At 35.8% G+C, this 5995-nt stretch overlaps 1 non-coding gene across 1 annotated transcript; it reads left to right on the top strand.

Annotated features, from left to right (window-relative positions):
- Nucleotides 1–246: 246 nt before the first annotated feature.
- LOC120106528 lies at nucleotides 247–353 on the top strand. The gene has a single exon (XR_005508669.1). It is a non-coding gene; the product is annotated as a small nucleolar RNA R71 (small nucleolar RNA).
- Nucleotides 354–5995: the final 5642 nt, after the last annotated feature.

Below are 5995 nucleotides of genomic sequence, written 5' to 3'. Positions count from 1 at the left end.
TTTACATTGACGTCATTATCATCTTTAATAAGATATATTCCTCCTTTTGCATTAGGTGCTATTTTAGATTTTTTATTTTTATCTGTTGTATCCCAAGCTTGTGCATTTTCTGCTAAAAGATCAAAATAATCCCAGGCTTCATTTGGTTCCTTACTCATGAATTCACCATTACACATCATTTCTACAAATTGTCTCATATTGGAGGACAAACCATCATAAAAGAAACTAATGACCCTCCAAATTTCATATCCATGATGTGGGCAAGCAAGCAGAAGGTCCTTAAATCTTTTCCAACACTGAAAAAATGTTTCTCCATCTTTTTGTGCGAAATTCATGATATTTCTTCTAAGTGTGTTTGTTTTATGTATTGGGAAGAATTTCTTTAAAAATTCTCTTGTCATTTCTTGCCAGGTAGCTATGGTCCTAGGCCTTAAGGAGTGTAACCATAACTTAGCTTTTTCCTTTAAAGAAAAAGGAAATAACTTAAGCTTAACTATCTCTTCAGTGACATCATTGAAATGAAGTGTTGAACACACTTCATCAAATTCTTTCAGGTGCAAATAGGAACTTTTAGAATCAAGTCCGTGAAACTTTGGGAGTAATTGGATTATTCCTGGTTTCATGTCAAAAGCTCCCGCAGCAGTAGGAATAACCATACAGGATGGGGTACTGGTCCTAGTGGGTTGTAGATAATCACGAAGCATTCTAATAGGTAAGTCATCTTGAAATTCATTCTTCCTGATTACTACCATTATCTTCCATTTGATTATTTGAATTTTGAACAATTAAATTTTTATCTCTTGATTCAACTCGAAATAATCTATTCGTTTTATCTCTCTCCCACAACAGCATATACTAAAATTTTATTATTTATTTTATTATTATTATTATTATTATTGGGTTGGTACAAGTACCACCTAAAGAGATCTAAACAAACACCCTAACAAAAAAAAATAATTAAAATTAAACATGCATTAAAACATCATCCAACAATTTCTAATGTTTTCTTAAAAATTCTAGACAGCTCCTAACTGGTTTGAAGAGAACACCTAAGCCTCCAATCCGGTCTAGTAACCTTAGTAGATCAGGTAAGCTCCCAAGTAAGTGGAGGGGTCACAATGCGTGTAGCAAAGGTCCCACTTAAAATCCACTTTTCTCGAACAGAAACTCTCCCTTCAATCACTTAGAGGGACAAAGCTTGCCTAGACATCGACCCGGGCCACAGAGCGAAATTGGTGTAACTTTCAGTGGTCTTCATCCTATTAAGCTCGAATATCCTTAGGGGCCAACGTCTAGTTGATTTTAATTAGGCTTAGAATATTTATGCACTGGGATGATTTTTGGGCTAAGGACGAGTGATGAAATTCCGACCTTATCTTTTTAATGGGTTCAGCTGTTAGATTATTTTATTCAAATGCTTTATACTATATGCAACAATCAAGAAGATTTTTAACATTTTATGTCATGACATTAAATTGCATTTGAATAGTTGATCAAGCAAACTAGCTAAATTTTTATTATTTATTTTTATTATTTTTTTATTATTTTTTTAACAAGAGTAAAATTTTAATCTAGGAATTATTAAAATAGGACTAGTATGAACAAAATAGGAAAAATAATTTAAATACTCACAGCCGAAGTTCGTTCACTCTGGGAATCCAAAAATTTGATCTTGATCTTCCTCGTTACTGGTTCCGCTTTGTGTTGTCCTTAAATCTGAAAAGATTTGAAATTTCAGCCGTGTTAAAAATAAAGAAAAATTGAAGAACCAGAAAAATTGAAATTTGCAGCCTTGTTCTCGTTCGCACGTTGCAAATCTCCGGCAACGGAGCCAAAAACTTGCTACGTCTTTAATCTTGCTCTTTTTAAAAGTGAAATTAAATGTAGGATACCCCAAGTATAGGGTGTAGCAAAATAATATTCTCAGTGAGTCCAAGATCGAATCCACAGGGATTTGACAGTTAACAAAAACTAAAGGCTAAATAATATTTGGATTAACAAAAATATAACTAAGGCATCAGGATTCAGCCTAGCACTTCATCATGCTTTTCAGCTTTTCATAAAATCACCTATTATCGCAGTTAGATCTGAGTAATGACCTAACCAAAAAGTGGAGCGGTGAAAATACCAATTAATCGTTGATAAAATAGATTTAGTTTTATGGGCAGCATTACAGTAATTCTATTTTAAACTACAGGAATTTCTAAGCATCTGTTATACCCAGAGGAAATAACAAATAAAAAAATATATAAGTTTGAAATAATTTTTATAAATTTACTGCACTATAAATCAAATCAAAAACATTAAAATCCCATTGATGATTAAAGAAAATACATGAAGAAAATGCTAGGCTTTTTTCTAGCCTTAGCTAAAAGAGATTTAGCTATCCATATGAGATGCAAGCATTTTTTTTAAAAGGGATCAGCATAGAATAAATAAAATAAAGCATAAATCCCTTTTTTTTTCCTTTCTTCTCTTAAGAAAACAGAGTGCTCTGTTTTCTCTCCCGGCTGCCTTCTCCCCTCCGTGGCCTCTCCTCCTCTCTCGCCCGGCCAGGAAAGATGTGGATGTTGGCTTCCCTGGTTCCGTGGCCTCTCCTTCTTTCTCGCCTGGCTGGATTAAAAGCTTGGAGTCGAATGGAACCCGGCTGCCTTCTCTTCTTTCTCGCCCGACTGGAAAAATCGGAAGAGGAGATGCAAATATATGTATGAAAATAATAATAAGTGTTATGTAAAATAGATTAATTTATGCATTATTTAGCACTTATCACACCCCCAAATCTACATTTTGCTAGTCCTCGAGCAAAATAAAAACTAACTCACTTTCGCAGGAATCGCGATTGCATTTACCATATGCAATAAGGCTTTAAACCCCTAGATGGCCCTAGTGGACGAGTTTTGTCTCGTGAGGGTTTCCGGCTCAGATACCCACAAACTGTTGTCTCTACCCAAAGAATTTATTTTACTATTTTATAAAATCTGATTCCAAATGCATAAGTGCCAATAATTTCAAAAGCACACAAAGTTTTAATTACTGAGGCAGCCCAAATCCTAGGTCAGTATGCAACTTAAGTTGAAGTCATTAAGTTTCTGTTAGAGAGTTGTAAGGCATATTTATACTTGGATGCTTGTTGATATCTGAACCATACACAAGTTAAGGCTTTAGATTCTCCAAAATACTGCTAAAGCTAGTAGTTTCCAAGAATTGGTCAAATAAGACCTTTTCACTGATTCAAAATCATCCTATCTTGCAGGATTTTGAGAGTTGTGGATGTCTACTTTAATACCTCATGGGCTTTATCTATAATATTCCAGTTTACTCGAATTTTTACAACAACGGCTTTTACACTATCGTCTTTTTCAAGGTCAATATTATTTTCTCTTTCTTTTTTTTATTTTGTATTTATAAATAAATTATGCACTTTTACTCTTGTAATGATTCCTCCGTGTAGCGAGCATTCAGTCAACAACTTCCACACCAGATGGCATAAGGTGTTGGGCATCAAGACTCCCCTATGGACCTATGCTCGGGTTCATCATACAAGCCCGCTGACCTCTGACGATAGGTAGCCCTTTTCGATGTACCTGACTAAATTCACTTTCTATTTTTTTATATATTTTTTTTATTTTTGAGATGAAAATGAATTAGATAAGTATGGTTCATCAGGACTCAAGGTTACTACCAGACTTAACAATATAATGTTGAACCTAACCCTTAGAAGTGCAAGCCATGTGTGTTGTGAAATTTCAAAGTAAAAAATTATCTTATAACTCGCTAAAAGAACCTTTAATAAAAAAAACTTAAATTGTCTTACTCCTGACTAATCATTGGACTTTTTAGATTTTATATACTTTGTGTGTTTATCATTTCAGTACTAAGGCATAGAAATTAGATTTTTTTTTTGAGATGAAAAACTTATTCGAAAATACGAAAAATTTCTTCAAAAATTTGAATCCTATACCCCCCAACCTAGATCAGACATTGTCCTCAATATTTTTTTTGAGATTATATTATTTTTTTATTTTATTTTATGTTATTTTATTTTGGGCAAAAATATGATGCATATGGAGGACAGAAACATTTTACCTTAGTTGCATTAGTAATATGATGACTCCTGCTAAGAAATTGGAAAATATGCAATGAAAAAATGTGCAGAAATAACCTACGAGAATTGGGTTGCCTCCCAACAAGCGCTAAGTTTAACGTCTTCAGCCAGACGCAACGCATCCTTATCAAATCATACCGGGTTCATGCCGAGTTCTCCAAGGAAGAAAATTTGTGGGAGACTGATTGTCGGGCAAGGAGTTGACTGCTTCTATGGCCTTGTCTATAGCAAATTTAAAATGGGCCAAGCATGTTTTCAGAGGGTCATCTGCCAAAATATAGGAAAGGGTTTCTTCTACAAGATCGTCCATTTTTTCTATTATGAAGCACTCAACTTTCTTTGCGGGTTGATCAAAGGTACGAAATATATTTAGCTTGACCTTTATATTCCCAAAAGATATATTCATTACCCCAGTTTTATAATTTATACTCGCATTGGCTGTAGCTAAAAAGGGACGACCTAGAATCATAGGGATCTGTTTCTTAAGATTAGGCACCGGTTCCATATCAAGGACGATAAAATCGACTGAAAAATAGAATTTATCTTCCTTGACTAGGATGTCTTCAATTGTTCCTCATGGTATTTTTACAGATCGATCAGCCAATTGAAGGAATACCGAGGTTGGTTTTAACTCACCTAACCCAAGTTTCTCATAAACTGAGTAAGGTAAAAGGTTGACACTTGCCCCTAGATCTAAGAGTGCTCGATCAATGAAATTATTTCCTAAGACACAGGAGATGGTGGGAGCACCAGGATTTTTGAATTTTGGAGGGGTGTTGTGTTGGAGAATAGAACTCACTTGCTCAGTTAGGAAGACCTTTTTAGGCACATGTGTCCTAGATTTTCGCTTTTGGGTACAAAAGTCTTTGAGAAATTTGGCATAGGAGGAAACTTGTCGAATAGCATCAAAAAGTGGAAGGTTGATTTTGACTTATTTGAAAACCTCTATCATCTCCTCTAGTAAAGTTTTCTTTTTGCCAAAGGGAGAGGGTGAATCAAGAGCTTCAGAAAATGGGGCCTTTGGGATGTGAGTTTTAGCAGAAGGTGGACTAGATGAAGAAGAAGAAGATTTTATATTTACATTTCTATCCTCTTCTTCACCTTATTGTTATCCTCCCCAATCTTATTGTCTACTACATGTCCACTCCTTAGGGTAGTCAAAGCATTGGCTTGTTCATGATGAATTGTATTTGGTTGATTTTCTTGATCCATGTATTGTCCCCTAGAATTACTTAGTGGTTGGCTTGGAAGCTTTCCTTCCTCTCGCTTGTTTAGTGCATTAGCTAGTTGCCCCATTTGGGATTCTAGCTTGGCGATGGATTGCGTGTGAGAGTGTACCAATTGTGTAATGGTTTCCAAACCTTAAAGGGCGGTCAACACTTTCTCCTCAAAGGCTGTGTTTCTTTAGGGTGGAGGAGGATTGTGTTGAAATTGAGTCGAGGGACGGTAGGGATGAATATTTTGTGGGGTTTGAAAATTCTGAGGGTTTTAAAAATTTTGGAAGTAGGGTTGGGCAGTATTCGAAGCTTGCTGCTTCTAAGAAAAGTTTGGATCATTCCGCCAACCCGGGTTGTATATATTGGAAAATGGGTCATTACCCGGTCTAAGCTATGTTTGAGCAGCATTAATGTGTTCTTGCACGAGTTCGGGGAATTGGGGTGCTGTGGGGCACTCATGAATAGGGTGGGATGGGCTAGAACAGATAGCACACACTTGTGCTTGGGAAGAGTTAATAAAATGTCCTCCTATCATCAGTTGGTCAATCTTATGGGACAATGCATCTACCTTGCTAGACAGGTTCATAGAATGACTTATTTCACAAATGGTCCCTTTTCTTTGAGAACTTGGGGGTGCTTGACGAGAACAGGAAGCATAGTGGAGGGAGCTTTC

Source organism: Phoenix dactylifera, unplaced genomic scaffold (genome assembly GCF_009389715.1).
Source record: "Phoenix dactylifera cultivar Barhee BC4 unplaced genomic scaffold, palm_55x_up_171113_PBpolish2nd_filt_p 000558F, whole genome shotgun sequence".
NCBI lineage: Eukaryota > Viridiplantae > Streptophyta > Magnoliopsida > Arecales > Arecaceae > Phoenix > Phoenix dactylifera.
Note: the sequence above shows the minus strand (reverse complement) of the source record. Positions and strands in the feature narration are given on the sequence as shown.